This window comes from Canis aureus, chromosome 5 (genome assembly GCF_053574225.1).
Source record: "Canis aureus isolate CA01 chromosome 5, VMU_Caureus_v.1.0, whole genome shotgun sequence".
NCBI classification, from domain to species: domain Eukaryota; kingdom Metazoa; phylum Chordata; class Mammalia; order Carnivora; family Canidae; genus Canis; species Canis aureus.
In genome coordinates, this window is record NC_135615.1 from 24,107,377 (window position 1) to 24,126,212 (window position 18,836).

Here is an 18,836-nt window from a genome sequence, read left to right on the forward strand (position 1 = left end):
ATTTACACAAAGACCCTACATTGATCATCGGAGAACTGGATTTGATTATTTTATAGAGCTCCTCAGCCAACTATACGATCACCAAAGGGAGGGAGCAGTGTAGACCTTGTCTTAAACTCTGAAAGGAGATATAACTCTTGCTGTCAGGGGCGCCCTGGGTGGCTCAGTTGGTTAAGCATCTGCCTTTGGCTCAGGTCATGATCCCAGGGTTCTGGGATTGAGCCCCATGGTCGGGCTTCCTGTTGGGTGGGAAGCCTGCTTCTCCCTCTTCCTCTGCCCCTCCCCCTGCTTGTGCTTGCTTTCTCTCTCTCTGTCAAATAAATTAATAAGAACTCGTTAAAAAAAAATCTTGCCTTCAGCCATTACAGAGTTCACAAGGTCTGTGTAGCCACGGCTGCTCTGCTAAGCAACTAGCTCCCTGCTCCCACTCTCCACTGGTGCCAGACCATACTTGCACCAACAGGGCCAAAATCTTCTGGTCAGGAGAAAAGCCCCTTTCCCTTCAGACCTCCTACTTTTTTCCCTTCTGTCGCCCATAACCCTTCTGTACTTTTCTCTTACCCACCCCACTTCCAGGGTTCTGATTCCTCTTGTGTTGATTTCCAGAGCTTCCATCTGGTCTTGTCACTGAATGTCCCGTTGTTGATTCTTCATGGGGAGAGGGACAGGGGTGACCATAGAGAAGGGACGGGGAAGTGGTATCCCTATGGTCTTATACTCTACCCTGTGTCAGAGAGGCTAGAAGTCTGGAAACTCTATTTCTGAGACTCCCTTACCATGAGGCTTCAGGATAGGGCTTAGAAAGTGCATCTGTCAGCCACGTGCAGAAGAATGAAACTGGACCATTCTCTTACACCATACACAAAGATAAACTCAAAATGGTTGAAAGGTCTAAATGTGAGACAGGAATCCATCAAAATCCTAGAGGACAACATGGGCAACAGCCCTTCTTACCTCGGCCACAGCAACTTCCTGCAAGACACGTCTATAAAGGCGAGGGAAACAAAGCAATAATGAGCTACAGGGACTTCACCAAGATGAAAAGCTTCTGCACAGCAAAGGAAGCAGTCAACAAAACCAAAAGGCAACCTACCGAATGGATTTGCAAATGACATGTCAGATAAAGGGCTAGTATCCAAGATCTATAAAGAACTTATCAAACTCAACAGCAAAGAAACAAACAATCTGGTCATGAAATGGGCAGAAGACACAAACAGACATTTCTCCTAAGATGATCTACACATGGTGAATAAGCACATGAGAAAATGCTCCGCATCACTCGCCATCAGGGAAATACAAACCAAAACCACAATGAGACACCACCTCACACCAGTGAGAATGGGGAAAATTAACAAGATGGGAAACAACAAATGCTGGCGAGGATGTGGAGAAAGGGGAACCCTCTTGCACTGTTGGTGGGAACACAAGCTGATGCAGCAGGTCTGGAAAACAGTTTGGAGATTCCTCAAGAAGTTAAAAATAGAGCTACCCTATGACCCAGCAATAGCACTACTGAGTATTTACCCCAAAGATAAAGATGTAGTGAAATACTGGGACACCCACATCCCAATGTTCACAGCAGCAATGTCCACAATAGCCTAACTGTGGAAGAGGCCTCAATGTCCTTCGTCAGATGAATGGATAAAGAAGATGTGGTCTATATACACCATGGAATATTACTCAGCCATCAGAAAGGACGAATACCCACCATTTGCTTCGACGTGGGTGGAACTGGAGGGTATGATGCTGAGTGAAATAAGTCCATAGGAGAAGGACAGTTAGTTATATGGTTTCACTCATATGTGGAATATAAGAAATAGTGAAAAGGATCATTAGGGAAAGGAGGGAAACTGAGTGGGGAAAACTTAGAGAGGAAGACAAACCATGAGACTCCTGACTCTGGGAAACAAAAGGTTGCAGAAGGGGAGGTGGGTGTGGGGATGGGGTAACTGGGTGACGGGCATTAGGGAGGGCATGTGATGAGATGAGCACTGGGTGTTATACTATATGTTGGAAAATTGAATTTAAATTAAAACATCCATCTGTGCCAGGCTGGGAAAGTTATGGCTGTACCAAGTATGTGGGCTTCAACAGGTGGATTTGTACCCCTCTTGCATACCTTTGTTGGTTCTCAGTCCCCAGGTTGTGGACACCTGTGACCACTGAGAATGGTTTTCTGCATTTTGCTGACCTCTGGGTGGCAGCTGCAACTTTCTGACTTCTGGACCACAGCTCTGGGGAGTAGTCTGGAAATGAGGGGTAAATCCCTGATGCTCATTGTAGGAGCCTTTGTAGGGAATTCAAGTTTTTTTCATAACACCCCCAATATTAAGAACAACTGCCTTACATTTTAAATATCAGCAAGAGTGGGACACCTGGGTGGCTCAGTGGTTGAGTGTCTGCCTTGGACTCAGGTTGTGATCCTGGGGTCCTGGGATTGAGTCCCGCATTGGGTTCCCTGCAGGGAGCCTGCTTCTCCCTCTGCCTAGGTCTCTGCCTCTCTCTCTCTCTCTCTCTCTCTGTGTCTCTCATGAATAAATAAATAAAATCTTAAAAAAATAAATATCGGCAAGAGTGACTTGAAATGGTGGGGGCCAACATCTTTGGAAATACCTGAAAATGTATTTTGCATTTACAACGTTTACGTTTGAGGCTTCCTCTCATTTACATTGACACAGGACATATTTACCAAGTCAAAGCTACCTGATTATGAACTCCTTGAGGGATTGAGATTATTTGTGTTTATCCTATTGACCATCTATCCCTTTTTTGGGGCTTCCTCCCTTGGCCTACAAACATAACGGTGGTCCCTACCATTTCCAAAATAACTCCATCATGAAGTAAAAAAGGCCTGTCTTGGTTCTACTCTTCTCTTTACAACCATTAGGCATCCTTTTTAATTTTCTGTACCAAGATGTCTTTTTAAAAAAAAATATTTTATTTATTTATTTGAAATAGTGAGAGAGAGCACAAGCAGGGGGAGGAGCAGAGGGAGAGAGAGAAGCAGACTCCTCACTGAGCAGGACCTCACTGAGCTTGATCCCAGGACCCTGAGATCATGACCTAAGTCGAAGGCAGATGCTTAACCAACTGAGCCACCCAGGAGCCCCTGTATCTAGATGTCTTAAATGATATTGGACTCCCTGAATTTTCAGTGCTCCTTGAAGGCATTCATAGGTTTTTGGCCTGAAAGGGATGATTGTGGGTCAAAAAGTCTCTGTTAAGCAAAATTTAGGAGCAAAATTTCAATGCCCTTTAATATGCTGATATGCATTATTCACACAGAATTCAGTATTTCCTGAATGTTTCTGGCTGAGAACCCTTTGGCTCTGTCCAAAAACACTGAGGACCTCCCGTCGCTAAATTCAATGGATGTGTAACAGGATGAAGAATTGCTTTTTGGCAGAAGAAGCTGACATTTCAAGCCCTTTCTATTTCTGGCTTGGGACACCCCAGTCATCCAGGAGCAGACTTTTTTTGTTCTGGGAAGAGCTATGGGAATCGCCCCTTTTAGCTCTTGAGCTGCAACGTTTCTGGGGAACCTGTGCCCAAGCATGCTTACTTACTAATTTTTCCTTAGGCAGGGGCTGGGACCCTGGCTTGAGGTAGATCCCATACCTCGATCATAGGTAAATGTTGCTGGGATGGTTTCAAGGGACAAGACCTTTCAGGGAGGAAGGATACAGACACTAGAAACTTTTCTCTTTGTGGTTTTGTCAGGGGCTTTGGGTGGGGAGCTCTGAAAATAGGACCTTTCCCTTTCCATGGCCTTTAAAAATGCTGACATGAATTTTTTTTTTTTTTTGACATGAATTATTCACACAGGAGTCAGTATTTCCTGAACGCTTTTGACTGAGAGCCCTTTTGCTGTGTCTAAGATCTTCCTCCCTGCCTGGCTTCTGAACAAATTGAGAAATAAGACAAGAGAGAAGGGCAGATGGAAAATTAACATTTTCCTCTGACTGATTAAGGCTTGGCTGGAGGGTGTGGCTTATCTACTGGGGAAACTGGCTCCCTAAGTTTTTATAGACACCCTGGCCCAGGCCCTGCCCGGCTAACCACGCCCCTGGGGACCCTGGGGGAGCAAAGTAGAGCTCAGGCTTTCATGGGCAACTCCATCTGGAGAAGAAAAACAGAAGGGAGGGAATACATGTGATGTGTAGCATTGAGTCCTCCCAAATTTAAGTCACCCTGCCTCCCCCTGCCCTGCCCCCAGGATGAAGTAAATAAATGGGCAAGATCCAGGAGGGTGGCCCCAAGTGAGCTCCCTCCTACCTCTCTTCCTGCAGGAAACACTTGGCATAGACATATGTTGCCCTGACCTGTGTTAGCATGATTAATGGGACAGGGAGAGTTAGAAAAAGATCAGCTGATGGGAAAGCACCCTGGGGTACCTGATGGGGGGGGGTGCTTTCCACGCACAGCAGGTCACCGATGCTGTCATTGCTTCTGTCCCAAACACACCAAAGGATAGGGGGTCTTGGGGCAAATGGCTGCATTGTGTGTATGTGTGTGTGTGAGTGTGAGTGTGTGACATCGAGTAGTACCTTGGAGCTTTGCCCTACTTTGGCATGTAGCACCATAGCTCAAGGTAAAACTGAGGACACAGGCAATCTTGCCTCCCAAATCCTACATCAAAAGCCTCAATGGTTTCAAATCCCTGGCATGGAACTGGTGGCTTTTAGCAGAGACACCGTGGAGGGCTGCCACCTCTCCTGCCCCTTCTCTGTAAAGTGACACTTCTTCAGATGGTTCTCTTTCACAGTATAGGCCTGCCTGGGGGTTTCAGATCCTACCTGTGATAGGAACCTTAAGAACATTAGAATGGGCTGCTGGCACTTACAGCTGGGAACGTACTGTGGTCTGAATACTAAAGAAATGCTGTTTTTTTGTACCTCAAGGGGATGTGATAGGATGCACGACTTATAGATGCTTCCCTTGTGTTATTTTATTGATGCCTCTGCTGTATTTCACAGCTGTGATCATACACGTAGCTGCTGTGTTCTCTTCTCGCTGCCCTGAGTGCTCCATCTGGCCTCCCTCACAGCTGAAATTTGTTTTCCCGATACTCCTCTTAGTGCACTTTGATGCTTACTGCTCAACGCTCTCCTTCCTCACCCTGGAAAGTCTCTCTCCCACTCCTGGTCCTGCTCTTGGTCTCTTCCAGCCTCAGACCCTCTTGACCGATTGCTTGCTGTGACCCTTTAGGCACTTCAGAATCAACATGTTACAACCTCTGAATTCATCACCTTGGCCAAACTGGTTTTCTCTCTCTATTCTTCAACTCGATTCATGTCATGGATGTTCAGACAGTTGTATGAGTTAGAAATTAGGGGCACCTCTGACTCTTCCTCCCACATTGACTTAGTCATCAAGACCTGACCCATTAAACAACATTTTTAAAGCTTTTTTGGAATCTGTTAGCATCTCTGCCTCCATCAGTAGTGTGCTGGTAGGTGACTAACAGATAGCTCTGAGGGGAAGCCTTGATTTGTACCTTTTGCCTGATGTCTATGGCATAAATGCTACCACCATGGCTGATTTCAAGCCATCCAATAGTCTTTCCCCCAAATTTCTAAAAACTTCATTGGGTTTTGCAAGATGGGACAAACCAGCTCCAGTCCACACTGGCCCCAACTTCCTTGGTGCTTCTCAGCCCATCCCTCTCCAAACTTCTCTCCCCTCAAGACATTCTGTAGCCAGCTGCTAAACTCAGTGCTGACCATGCCACTCCCCTGCAGAAATGACGTTGATGGCTTCCTGGGTGATTCAATCCATGCACCTTACCAGTGCGTTGAGCTCTTGGAGGCACAACCCTGCCTACCTCTTCGGTGTTGTTTCTTGGCTGCTTCTTCTTTTTTTTTCCTTTGAGGCTCAGTTCAGCTGAAACTCCCTCCGACCATTTGGCAGGTTGAGTCAGCTGCCCCATCTCATCAGGCTTTGATTACTGCACTTACAACCTTGTATTTATGGGGTTTTGTTTTGTTCTTGGTTTTTCTTTCATAAGTCTTAAATCTTCTGAGGGAGAGATCATGTGTTTGCTCTGCATCCCCCCAGCTTTGTATATATAGAACAGTGGTTTTCTCATTGAAATTAATAAAAAAAAACACTTTTTAGAATAAGTTTTTTTTTTTTAAAGACTATTTGAGAGAGAAGGAGAGAGCATGAGAGAGAGAGTGGGCAGGGGGAGAAGTAGATTCCCCACTGAGCAGGGATCCCGATGTAGGGCTCCATCCCAGGACCTTGAGGTCATGAGACCCAAGCTGAAGGCAGGTGCTTAACCGACTGAGTCACCCAGGTACCCATGAAATTAAGCAATAAATGCTTCTTAATTACTAAAATACGATTATCAAAGTTGCATGTGTGTGTTGGGGATGAGGTGGGGGTTTAACAATTGTCTATTTACCTATTACTGTGTAACAATTGCTCCTCCCTCAATTGTGGCCTAAAACAATTGCAATTATTTTGCTCATGAATCTGGGATTTGATGGGGTCTGCTAGGCAGCTCTTGCCCTATTTTGTTTTGTAGATGCAGGTGCAGTCAGATGGAAGCTGGAGCTGGAGTCATCTCAAAGATGAATTTACCTCCACGTCGGGGAAGGTAACTCAAACGGTCGGGGCTCATCAAGACTGTCCCCACACATAGCTGTCTCAGTAGCTGAACTTTTGCCATATGGCTGAAAGAGCACTTCCTCTGCCCCCACTCCCACTTATACTGCCATGATGACTGTCATCTATCTATTCTCATGTTTGGAGAGTGCAGTCCCCCAAAACTACAAGATGCCTTTGAGATGTGCTTTTCCTGCTTTCAGTGACGATGGACTAAGTTTTAGGTCAAAAGTTCCAGTTTTTCCTTCAGGTCCTGAGGCTGAAAGCTCTCCCAGGTCTTTCAGCAGGTAGCTAGCTGTCTCCCTAATGTCACTAAAATGATGTGTTGGAAGCCAAGGAGTTGAGAGAAAGCCCTGGGAGATTTGACTGGCAGATTTTAGGTCAAGAAAAAATAAAATACATGAGTTTTTATTTTTAAAACCCGCAATCCATATTTTCTTTCCCTGTTCTTCTATGTTCTGATCTCTGACACTGGAATGGGTGCATTCTCTTTGCCTACATTTGGCACAGATAACCTCTTCACCAGTAATTTGCAACATTTTTTTTTTTTGCACACTATCTCATGCAAATGGATACTTTCTTAAAAAGGCAAGATTTTCCCTGTTGGTAAAGAAGTCATAAAAATGATCTTTGAGAATGTGAACTAAGCAGGAAAGATGCTTGGCCAGTAATCTGAAGACTTAGGCTAAGTCCCAGCTCCACCATCCAATAGTTACCTCACCTCTTTGAGCATCAGTGTCCTCATCTGTAAAACAGTAACACCTGCCTTGCTCGCCTTCTAAAGCCATTAGGATCAGTTGAGCTAACATACGCCAGCGTGGCTGTCCGAGCATGATACAAACGCAATGCTCCACTCTCCAAATGCACCAAGTGAATGCAGTGAGCAATGGACACAGACCTCAGATCTGAATTCTGGACCCGTCATGCACTAGCTGTGTTTCTGATACTCCTCTCTCCTGGTCCTCCTGCTGCCTGTTTGGAGGTAGCCTCGCCTCAGCAGGTGCTCTCTTGTTGATGTCTGGGGCTGGAATCCTCCTCAGGTCTTGCTCCTGGGCTCTGCTTCTGTGTGTGAGCTCTCTCCAGGGGATTTCATCATTGCCATGTCCTTAAGTCCCATCTCTCCGTGGTGACACCTAAGCTTATATCCCCCGTCAGACCTCTTCTTTGAGTTTCATGCTGGTCTGTCGACCTGCCTCCTTGAAATGCCTCCACTGGGGTGCTGCACACGCAGCTCCGGTATAACTTGACAAAGGCAGGTCTGAGCTTGAAGTTCACCCTCTGTGACTAACTTAACTCAGGGTGGATCCATTCCAGTTACTCAGTCACCTCCCGTTACTCATTTCCTGGGTGGCACAATCCACATGCCCTGTGGCAGTATTCATTTCTTGTTCACTTGACTGTTATTGGTTATCCTTTCGAGAGAATTAGCTCCATGAGGGGACCGTGTCTCTCATTCACCTTGCCAGCTCCAGGGCCATGCAAAGTGCCTGACCCATAGCAGCTGCTCTGCATTATCTGATGAACAAATGAATGTGTATCCTGAACAGGTTACTAACCTTGAGATAACTAGGTCTACTCTATAACACGAGAGTTGAGTGAGATATGAGATAATATACTCAAAGCCTAGTCTAGGATTTGGCACATGGGAGGTACTTAATAAGCGTTAGTTCCCCTTTCTATAAAGAATAAGCTATGCAGGTTATAAAGAATATATTCTTTAAGCACATAAAAAATATGGGTGGGCTAGGGGTGCTTGGGTGGCTCAGTCAATTATGCATCTGACTTTTTTTAAAAAAAGATTTTATCTATTTATTCATGAGAGACACAGAGACACAGGCAGAGGGAGAAGCAGGCTCCCTGCAGGGAACCCAATGTGGGACTCGATCCTGGGACCAGGATCACGCCCAGAGCCAAAGGCAGATGCTCAACTGCCAAGCCACCCAGGTGTTCCAGCATCTGACTCTTGATTTCAGCTTAGGTCATAATCTCATAGTTCTGAGATTGAGCCCCACATTGTGCTCTGCACTCAGCAGGGACTCTGCTTCTCACTTTCTTCTTCTCCTTTGGCCCTCTCTCCCCTCACTCAAATCAATCAATCTTTTAAAAAAAGAATATATATGGGCTATAAAGAATAAGCACATAACGTGTATCAAAAAGGTCTTAATCGAACCCGGTGTAATGCACATTGCTAAACTTAGTGTACCAACTGTAGAACTTACTACATATACAGGCGCCTGGGCTGTACTCTCAGAGACAATGATGTAAATGGTGTGTATCCTAATGCCTATCAGTTTGAGAACCAGTGATGTAGCATGCACATTGAAGTACTGTACTGGATATATTGGGGTTCTCCAGATGGAGAAAATTTTTTTCTCTATATGGGGAGAAAGAGTGAGATGAGAGAGGGTTGGGATCCACAGGGTGAGTAGGCAGGCTGGAAATTCAGGCAGGGTTTCTATGCTGCAGTCTTGACCGGAAGCTATTCCCGCTTTGGGGAACTTTAGTCTTTGGTGTTAAGGCCCTCAACTGATTGGATGAGGCCCACCCACATTATGGAGGGTAATCAGCTTTACTCACAGTTACTGATTTAAATATTAATTACATCTGAAATATAACTTCACAGCCTCATCTAGACTGGTGTTTGATCAAACAACTTGAACTAAAGGCCGAGCCAAGTTGACACATAAAATTAACTAGCACATTGAGCAAGTATTTTAATTATCAGTTTTTAAAATATATTTTAGGCATTTACTATTGCTCCAGTTTTAGGCTCGGTTTCATGGAGTATCTAGAATGCAAAATCTTAGTCTCTCCTGCCCCCGTCCAAGAGTTTGTTACTGATTTGTTTTTACTTATGGTGTTTCTTCCTTTAATAAAGATTTATTACATAAGATATGGAAGATTTCTGGTTAAGAGCTTTTAAGGACCTACCGAGGCAGAGAAGTCTAGAAAGCTCTCTCTTCAAATAAAGATCTCTGTGAGTCATCTGCACCCACCTCAGGTAATACTTGCTTACAGTTGCATTCAAAATGCCACAGAAACAGGGACACCTGGGTGGCTCAGTGGTTGAGCATTTGCCTTTGGCTCAGGTTGTGATCCCAGGGTCCTGGGATCGAGTCCCGCATCAGGCTCCCAGCGAGGAGCCTGCTTTTCCCTCTGCCTGTCTCTGCCTCTCTGTGTGTCTCTCATGAATAATAAATAAAATCTTTAAAAAATGCCAGAAAAACAAAACAAAATCAAGGCCAGAGCTGCTACCATGTGCCAGTTGCTATGCTGGATTCTAAGGACACAGTGACAAAGGAAACGTGACTTCTAATTGTTGGTTATCATGAGCTCCTTAGTTCTCCTGACTTGCTCGACTAAATAAACAAAGGCGCTTTATGAAGTGCAGAGGAAATAGGAATAGAAAAGGCCCTTGGCTTTTGAGATATTTCTTAAAAGTTGGGGAGTTTATTTGTCATAAAGGGATGGAGAGCATCCTTCCAGCACGAACAGTTCCAGGTATGCAGGGGGTACCTGATGCCCGTTATACCAGATCAGCTTCCCCTCAACCTGCGATGCTTTGTGTCCAGCAGATGGCACCAAACGACTGGTTATAGTAGGATGCACATCGTCCTCTGGAAAACATGAAATCTATTTCTATGAAGCCAGCATCTTAAACATGGCACTTATATTGTCTGTCTGAGGCCCTTTCTTTCTTTTTTAAAAAATATTTTATCTTTAGGTAATCTCTACACCCAACGTGGGGCTTGAACTTACAACTAGAGATTGAGTCACGTGCTCTACGAACTGAGCCAGCCAGCTGCCCCTTGAGACCCTTTGTTTTGCTTTTAGTGTGACCTGTGGATCAAAATAAGAAGTGGACAAGAAAACGGTTGCCTGTCCTGGAATGTGGCACTATTGTGGAATAATGGAAATGTAGGTGAAACACAAGAGATAGCCTAGTAAAGTAGTGCCCAAATATGGGGCAGACATGGGAAACTTGTATGTGTCTGTGTCTATGTGTGTGTGCACGTGCATACTTGTGATGAAAACACCTCAAAAAAGGGTATTGAGAAAGTATTTAAAAACCTATAAAGAGAATTTAAATGTTGGAGAAGATGAAAGAGTGTGCTCCAGTGACCACAGCAGGGAACTCAGTTTTGAAACTATTAACTTGGAAACTCCAGAAGAAAGGGTCCCATTTCTCTAGTTCTTCAATCCTAACAGGTGACTTGAATTTCAATGACTATCATGCAAGTAGAGGATTAGGAAAAAAGACTCAAAGTTGTCTAGAGCCAATTCAGTGAAATTCCTTTCAAGGCATTTTTCCTGCACTCTCAGAGACTAGGAAGGACCCATATGCACACAGTGCCTGTTATGGAAGGTGACATCAAAGCTTTGGGTTCTGAGAGAGGCTGTTCTCTACTGCAGAAAGAGAAAAGCAAAACAGAGTTGAGTGGTCATGGTAGACCTACCGGGTTCTCCCATTGAAGGGGTGCCTGGGCAGCTCAGTTGGTTGGACATCCAACTCTTGATTTTGGCTCAGATAATGATCTAAGGGTTCTGGGATCAAGCCCCATGGTGCCTCGAGACTCCACACTTAGTGAGGAGTCTGCTTATCCCTCTCCCTCTGCTCTTCCCCTGTGCTAAGTAAAATCTTAAATAAAAAAGAAAAATCTCCCATTGAAATAAAAAGTCTGCATCAGATAAGGAGGAGGATATGAAGAAGGGGTTTATTCCTGCTGTGTTTGGGGGCGTCCTATTGCTCAGAATAGAAGCTGCTTCCAGAGCACTAGAGCAAACCAGTGCCCTAGTTTGGAAAAATGGTTCTTTGTCTGTGTCCTGGGGCCCCTACATGGAGACATTTCAAAAGGGAAGACACAAGGAGAGAATTTGTGAGATAGTCCAATGATCATACATTGAAGACCAAACTAAGATCCTACCACAGTTTGCCCAGAGGGATATGGCTTCTCTTGGGAAATGTGCAAGTTAAAAAACTCAAGTGAACTGATGCTACAGGCAGAAGTGTCATTGAATCATAATAGTATGTAATTATGGGCTTTGCGATTTACCTCAATTCCAGTGGATTTACAACACTGCTTGCGAAAAAAAATTTTTTTAATCCCTTTCTTTTATGAGTTGATCTCCTTTTTTTTTTTTTTTTTAAAGATTTTATTTGTTTATTCATGATTGAGAGAGAGACAGAGGAAGAAACAGGCTCCATGCAGGGAGCCCCATGTGGAACTCGATCCCAGGATCACACCCTGGGTGGAAGGTGGCGCTAAACCGCTGAGCCCAATGAGAGTTGATTTCTTACAAAGAGTATGACACCCAGGTTGTTACAAATTTGAGCTTAATTACAAAATCAATGGAAAGGAACAGTGTTTAATCCAGATTATTCCAATTCATCATTTAAAAAATATCTTGTAAACATACCCTGATAAGACAGTAGCTCTCAACAGTAGTATGCCAAAGATTCACCTGGCTGGGGGCTGGGGGTGCACCTGAGTGGCTCAGTCTGTTAAGCATCTGACTCTTGATTTCAGCTTAGGTCTTGATCTCAGGATCCTGAGTTCAAGCACCACATTGGGCTCCAGGTCATGGAGCCTACTTAAAATAAAAGAGTCATCTGGGGTACATTGTTAAGATGCAAATTCCTACCCCAACTCCAGATATTCTGGTTGTAGGGATTGGGGATGGAGCTCAGGAATTTGAATTTATAGTTAATTTCTTCATTTCGAGTAATTCAGAGCAGAAGGTGGAAAGACCGTCCTTAGAGAAATACTACCCTAAGCAAAGGCAGGATTAGTCAATCACAGAAACCTTCAAACTTCTTTCCATTCATTCATTCATTCATTCACTCCCTCCCTTTCTTCTGAACACATAATTCACCTAATATTTCTGGTGCCCTACCTTTGAACTTGGTGCTGTGGGACATAGTTAATATAAGGAAACTCTGTTCCTGCTTAAAGGAACTTATAATGCCTGCTACAGATTCTCGTAGCAACATGAATGACAATGTCAGGTGTTAAGTATTGTGCTTGTAGAAATGGTATGGGTGTCAAAGGGTATTGCAGGGATTGAGAAAGAAGTCTTGTCCGCGTGAGCTGGCATGCTCAGGGAAGGAGGAACCATTCTGTGGAAAGGGTGGGACATGGCCTGGGGCCTGAATGATGAGAGGGAGTAGGATATTTGAAATGTGGGAACAGCATTAGCTTCATATCCTTATTAAGCAAGAATATTATTATCATCCATAAGCCGTGCAATGCCACTCTAAAGATAGCAGAGTGGCAATGCACGGCCAGCGATTAAAAGTATAATCTCGTTAACTGCCTTCTGAGGAGAAATAAAGGGTGAGAAGCCATAAATTCCTGAACCAGCAACGTCATTTCCTTGTTTTTTCAATATCCAACTGGACCACTCTCTACTTTGCTAAGTTGATGAAGGGTAGAAACGCTTGACATGACATGTTTATTACAAATAACCTGTTTTCCTCATAGACTGATATCTATTTCATCCAGCTGCCTTCAAAAAGTTAAAATTATGATAAGGCACATGACAGGTATGGGCAATTAGCACCCTAAGAGAAAGATTAGGACTGTTTGAAGCCAGGGGAGGGAGATTAGTTGAATCAAAAATCACTTATTTAACAAAGAGAGCTGTATTCCTAATACTTATGTTTAGATATGGTAATTTTCTTAGCTGTCTTTGGCCCATTTCATTACATGAAAAAAAAAATTAATTCAGCTACCTTGTTCTCCTTCCTCAGTGCTTTTTGCCAGTATCGTACAAAGCATCAGAAATCAAATATTTAAAGTATTATGTCTCTGAGCATGTAGAGGAGTGGCATTTTTCTAACTCCATACTTGGTGAGAAAGGACACAGACTCTGGAGCCAAAGAATTGGGTTTTTAATCTTAGGTCCATCACTTTCTGTGTAGCTTTGGCAAAATTACTTAATTTTTATGGGCCTCAATTGTCTTATCTGTAAAGCAGAGATAAGTAGGATTCTTATGATAAGTAATGAATTTATACATATAAAAGCACTTAGAACAGCCCATAGCAGGGGTTCAGTTGGTGTCAGCTACTGTCATGAGCTCTGGTATTAAGGAGGATACACAAGGACAAGCTTTATAGGATATCTAGGTAGACTGGAGAGGTATTAATATATATTTGAAAATCAGCTATAGGGCAGCTCGGGTGGCTCAGCGGTTTGGTGCCGCCTTCAGTCCAGGGCCTGGTCCTGGAGACCCGAGATCAAGTCCCACATCAGGCTCCTGCATGGAGCCTGCTTCTCCCTCTGCCTGTGTCTCTGCCTCTCTCTCTCTCTGTGTGTGTGTGTCTCTCATGAATAAATAAATAAAATCTTAAAAAAAAAGAAAATCAGCTATAATATGGGGCTAAAAATTATTCACCCCCCCAAGAAAATTCTATCTTCTCTTGTAACAGCAAACATTTAGACTCTAAGAATGCGTAATATAAAATATCACACATTTTAAATGAGAGTAACAAGGACATAAAGTACTGGAGAGGAGTCTAGCACAAAAATGTACACATGGTGTCTTCTCTACCTGCAATGGGTGGACCACACATTTGTCTCTAAGCTTCCCGGTTATCACTGCAGAAAAGTGGAACGTGATCGGTTGCAAGATAAAAACAGGCCCATTGTTCAGGAGAAACACAATTACTTACACCATTGTGACCTGGGAGGACACTCACCAGGTCAGCTTAGGAGGAGAATTTGTAATGCAATACACAACATCTTCAACAGCTTTCCAGCAATGGAACTACGGGGTTTCACAGGGCTGCTCTGATTATGTTCCTCAAATCATCACCCTCGGGCACTTCAGTGATACAGTTCTAGGAGATGGATTGTGTGGCACCTGTGGACAGGTGCTGGGCTGCCTGGCCATCCTCACTGAGAGGAAGATTTTGCAATACCTGGAATGCCCAAAATTTCTCTTGCATTCCAAGTTGTTTAGTTTCTTAAAAGCCCATCACAACTGTTTTCTCATTTAATCCTCAGAAACCTCTGGGACAGGGATCATTAAACCCATTTTACAGATAAAGAAACTGAGTTCGAGAGTACTTGGACAGTGAGAAAATGGTGGTGGAGGATGAAGGGGCTGGCTCTCTGAGCTCATCCAGACCTTCGGACCTGACCAAGTACCAGACATCTCAGAGCCCTGCTCCCTCCAGCTCACTGCTCAGTCACTGTTTTATCCATCAACGTCTGATTTTTATGCCTGCAGCTCCACCGAAATTGCTCTGGCAACAGTCACGAGTGATAGTTTGATTATCAAATGCAGAGTCCTTTTTTTCAGCTTGCTTTTTTTTTTACATTTGAAACAATGTTATTCACTCTGTGGCATTCGGTTCTCCTTTGGTTTGGGGAGCACTAAATACTCCTGGTCCTTCTCCTACTTCATCTCCCACTTCTGCTTTTTAGCCTGTAAGAACATTCCTCCTTCTGCCTCCCAAATGTTGGGGCCCCCAGGGTTCCATCTTTGGCCCTCTCTTCATACTCCCCAAGAGAGCCAATCCTCTCGCACAAATTAGCTGCCCTCCTGGAAACAGTAATGCCCAGACTTACGCAGGAGAATCACATCCTCTGTGAGGTTGAGTTCTTAGACCAGGGTCTGAGGAAAAACAACATTTCTTCAACAGGAGACTTGTTCATTGTTGTTTTTTTTTTTTTTTTGGTTGAACAAGAGATGAAACAGCTGGCTCCAATTTGGAGCCATTATGTACAAAAAACTGTTTCATCACAGACTAGAGTTCTACTCGGAGTGGTGAGATGTTCGTATTGTGAGGACATATGAAGGAAATGAGACCGCCTGGAGAATGAGCAGGTTCATACCTCCCATTTCACCGCCTGCTTAGAGCCTATGGCTATGGGGTGAGAAGGCAGAAGGAGAAAATTCTTTCCCTCTGTTATTTACTTACGATCAAGCACACAGGTGGATTTGTGTGCATTAACGGCAACCCCATGTGTCTCCGCTGTCCATCCCCTGGTTTTCCCAACGATTTCAAACTCAACATGGCTGCTATTCCTCATCTTTACTTCCCCCTCAGTTTTACTCAGATATAGCAAGATATTCACTCTCTATAATTGCTGTTTTAAGATACTTCCAAATTTCAGTGGCTTACCCAATAACAATTTATTTCTCATCTGTGTCATGTTCCAAGGTAGGCCAGGAGGTGGAGGGTGACATGTGGCACAGGAGGTCTGCTCTACAAGGTCATTTAGGTATCCAGACTCAAGAAGGGTCTGCCATCTTCCATAGGTAGCTTCCAAGATTGCCTTGGGATCAATATGGAGTCAAGAGAAGGGGCCGAGGAGAGCATGGCACAGGCATATCTGTGTTTTAGCATCATGCCACTTCCATTCCTGCTCCATCAGGCCACCTAGATGCCAGGGGAAGAGTGCACATCCCAGCACCAAGTCTGTACCGTGAGAGGGAGCATAGCACCACATTTTGGTGGAGAGGTCTTCATCTGTCATTTTCCTCCCTCATTTGTTCTTCCACCAGTATTTTCTGAGTCTCAGTTCTCTCTCTCTTTTTTAAAGATTTCGTTTGAGAGAGAGAAAGAGCACAAGTTGGGAGGAAAGAGCACAGGGAGAGGGAGAAGCAGACTTCCCGCTGAACAGGGAGCCCAAGGTGGGCCTCGATCCTAAGACCCTGAGATCATGACCTGAGCCAAAGGCAGATGCTCAACAAACTGAGCCACTCAGGTGCCTCCTCAGTTTTCTCTTTTGTGAAAGATGCCAACAGTTGTGCTCTTCACAGGGGTTGTTGTGGAAAGTGAGAAAACCTATGGAAAGCAATTAGAATGTGCTTGACTCACAGTAGGTGCTCACAGGTGGGTTAACTATTATTGTTATTAGTTGCAGGGCTTCATCAGCTGCCCTGTTATACCAACCTAGAAACTCTCTTCCCTCATCACCAACTGCCAATCAGTCAGTGAGTCCTCACCTAATTAAAAAATACACAATTTATGTGTCTTTAAATGCAAGAAATAGATGTTTTTTATATGAAGGTTAAAACATATGGATTTGGATTTTTTTTAAAAAAGGAAACAAAAGCCATTCTCCCCGGGGGATCCAATGTATTTCTATGGCTTCAGCTACCATCTTTACAATGGGTTCTATATGCCAGATGAACTAAACAGATGTATTCAGAACATTCCATCCTGAAACAGCAGAATACATATTCATTTCAGGTGTACATGGAACATTCTCCAGAATCTATCATCACATATTAGGCTATAAGACAGACTTTGACAAATTCAAGAAGATTGAAATCATACCATGGCCCTTTTCTGACCACAATGCTATGAAATTAGAAGTCAACCACAAGAAACAATCTGGAAAGACCATAAATACATGGAGGCTAAATAACATGCTACTAAACAAGAAATGGGTCAACAAGGAAATAAAAGAAGAAATAAATAAAAATACATGGAAACAAAAGAAAATGAAAACACAACAGTCCAAAAACCTTTGGGATGCAGCACAAGTGATGCTAAGAGGGAAGTTTATAGCACTATAGGCCTACTTCAAAAAGCAAGAAAAATCACAAATAAACAATCTAACCTTACACCAAAGGGAGCTAGAAAAAGAACAATCAATGAAGCCTAAACCAACAGAAGGAAGGAAACAATAAAGATTAGAGCAGAAATAAATGATACAAAATTTAAAAAATAGAACAGATCAATGAAACCAGGATTTGGTTCTTTGAAAAAAAATCAATAAAATTGATAAATCTCTAGCCAGACTTAACAAAAAGAAAAGAGAAAGGACCCAAATAAAATTACAAATCAGAGAGGAGATATAACAACTAATATCACAGAAATACAAAGTTATAAGAGAATATTATGAAAAATTATATGCTAAAAATTGGGCAATCCCAATAGGTTTACCTTCCAGAAATAGGTAAATTTCTGGAAGCATATAAGCCACCAAAACTGAAACAGGAAAAAATAGAAAATTTGAACAGACTGATAAGCAGCAAAAAAAAATCGAATCAGTAATCAAAAAACTCCCAACAAAGAAAAGTCCAGGACCACATGGTTGCACAGGCATATTCTACCAAACATTTAAAGAAGAGTTAATATCTATTCTCTGCAAACTATCCAAAAAATAGAAAATGAAGGAAAACTTCCAAATTCATTCTATGAGGCCAACATTACCCTGATTTCAAAACCAGATAAAGATAGCACTCAAAAAGAGAACTATAGGCTGATATCCCTGATGAACATAGATGCAAAAATTCTCAACAAAATACTAGCAAACTGAATCCAACAATGAATTTTAAAAGGCATTCACCACAGTCAAGTTGGATTCATTCCTGGGTTGCAAGGGTGGTTCAACATTTGCAAATCAATCAATGCAATACATTACATTAATAAAAGAAAGGATAAGAACCATGTGACTATCTCAATAGATGCAGAAAAGGCATTTCACAAAGTACAACATCCATTCATGATAAAAACCCTCAACAAAGGTGTAGAGGGAACATACCTCAAGATTATAAAGGTCATATATGAAAAACCCACAGCCAATATCATTCTAACTGGGGAAAAACTGAGAGCTTTTCCCCTGAGGTCAGGAACAAGACAGTGAAGTCAACTCTCACCACTTTTATTCAACATAATTACTAGAAGTCCTAGCCTTAGCAGACAATAAAAAGAAATAAAAGACATCCAACTGGCAAGGAAGAAGTAAAACTTTCACTATCTGCAGGTCACATGATATTATATATAGAACCCCAGAAGACTCCACTAAAAAACTGCCAGAACTCATATAAGAATTCTGTAAAGTCACAGGGTACAAAACAATGTACAGAAATCTGTTGCATTTCTTTTTTTATTTCTTTTTATTTTTTATTTTTTAATAAATTTATTTTTTATTGGTGTTCAATTTGTCCACATACAGAATAACACCCAGTGCTCATCCCGTCAAGTGCCCACCTCAGTGCCTGCCACCCAGTCACCCCCACCCCCCGCCCACCTCTCCTTCCACCACCCCTAGTTTGTTTCCCAGAGTTAGGAGTCTTTCATGTTCTGTTGCATTTCTATAGAACAATAAGGAAGCAGTAGGAAGAGAAATTAAGGAATCAATCCCATTTATGATTGCAACAAAAACCATAAGAAATCTAGGAATAAAACTGACCAAAGAAATGAAAGACCTGTACTCAGGAAACTACAAAACATTGATGAAAGAAAATGAAGATGACACAAAGG

General features: G+C 43.0%; 1 long non-coding RNA gene across 1 annotated transcript in view; it reads left to right on the forward strand.

Moving 5' to 3' along the window:
• The window catches only part of LOC144313839 (uncharacterized), a 39,493-nt gene that overhangs the window by 8,638 nt on the left and 12,019 nt on the right, over window positions 1-18,836 (forward strand). Inside the window, exon 2 of the long non-coding RNA XR_013379448.1 lies at window positions 6,530-6,601. This is a non-coding gene — a long non-coding RNA (uncharacterized LOC144313839). The remainder of the gene's footprint in view (window positions 1-6,529; window positions 6,602-18,836) is intronic.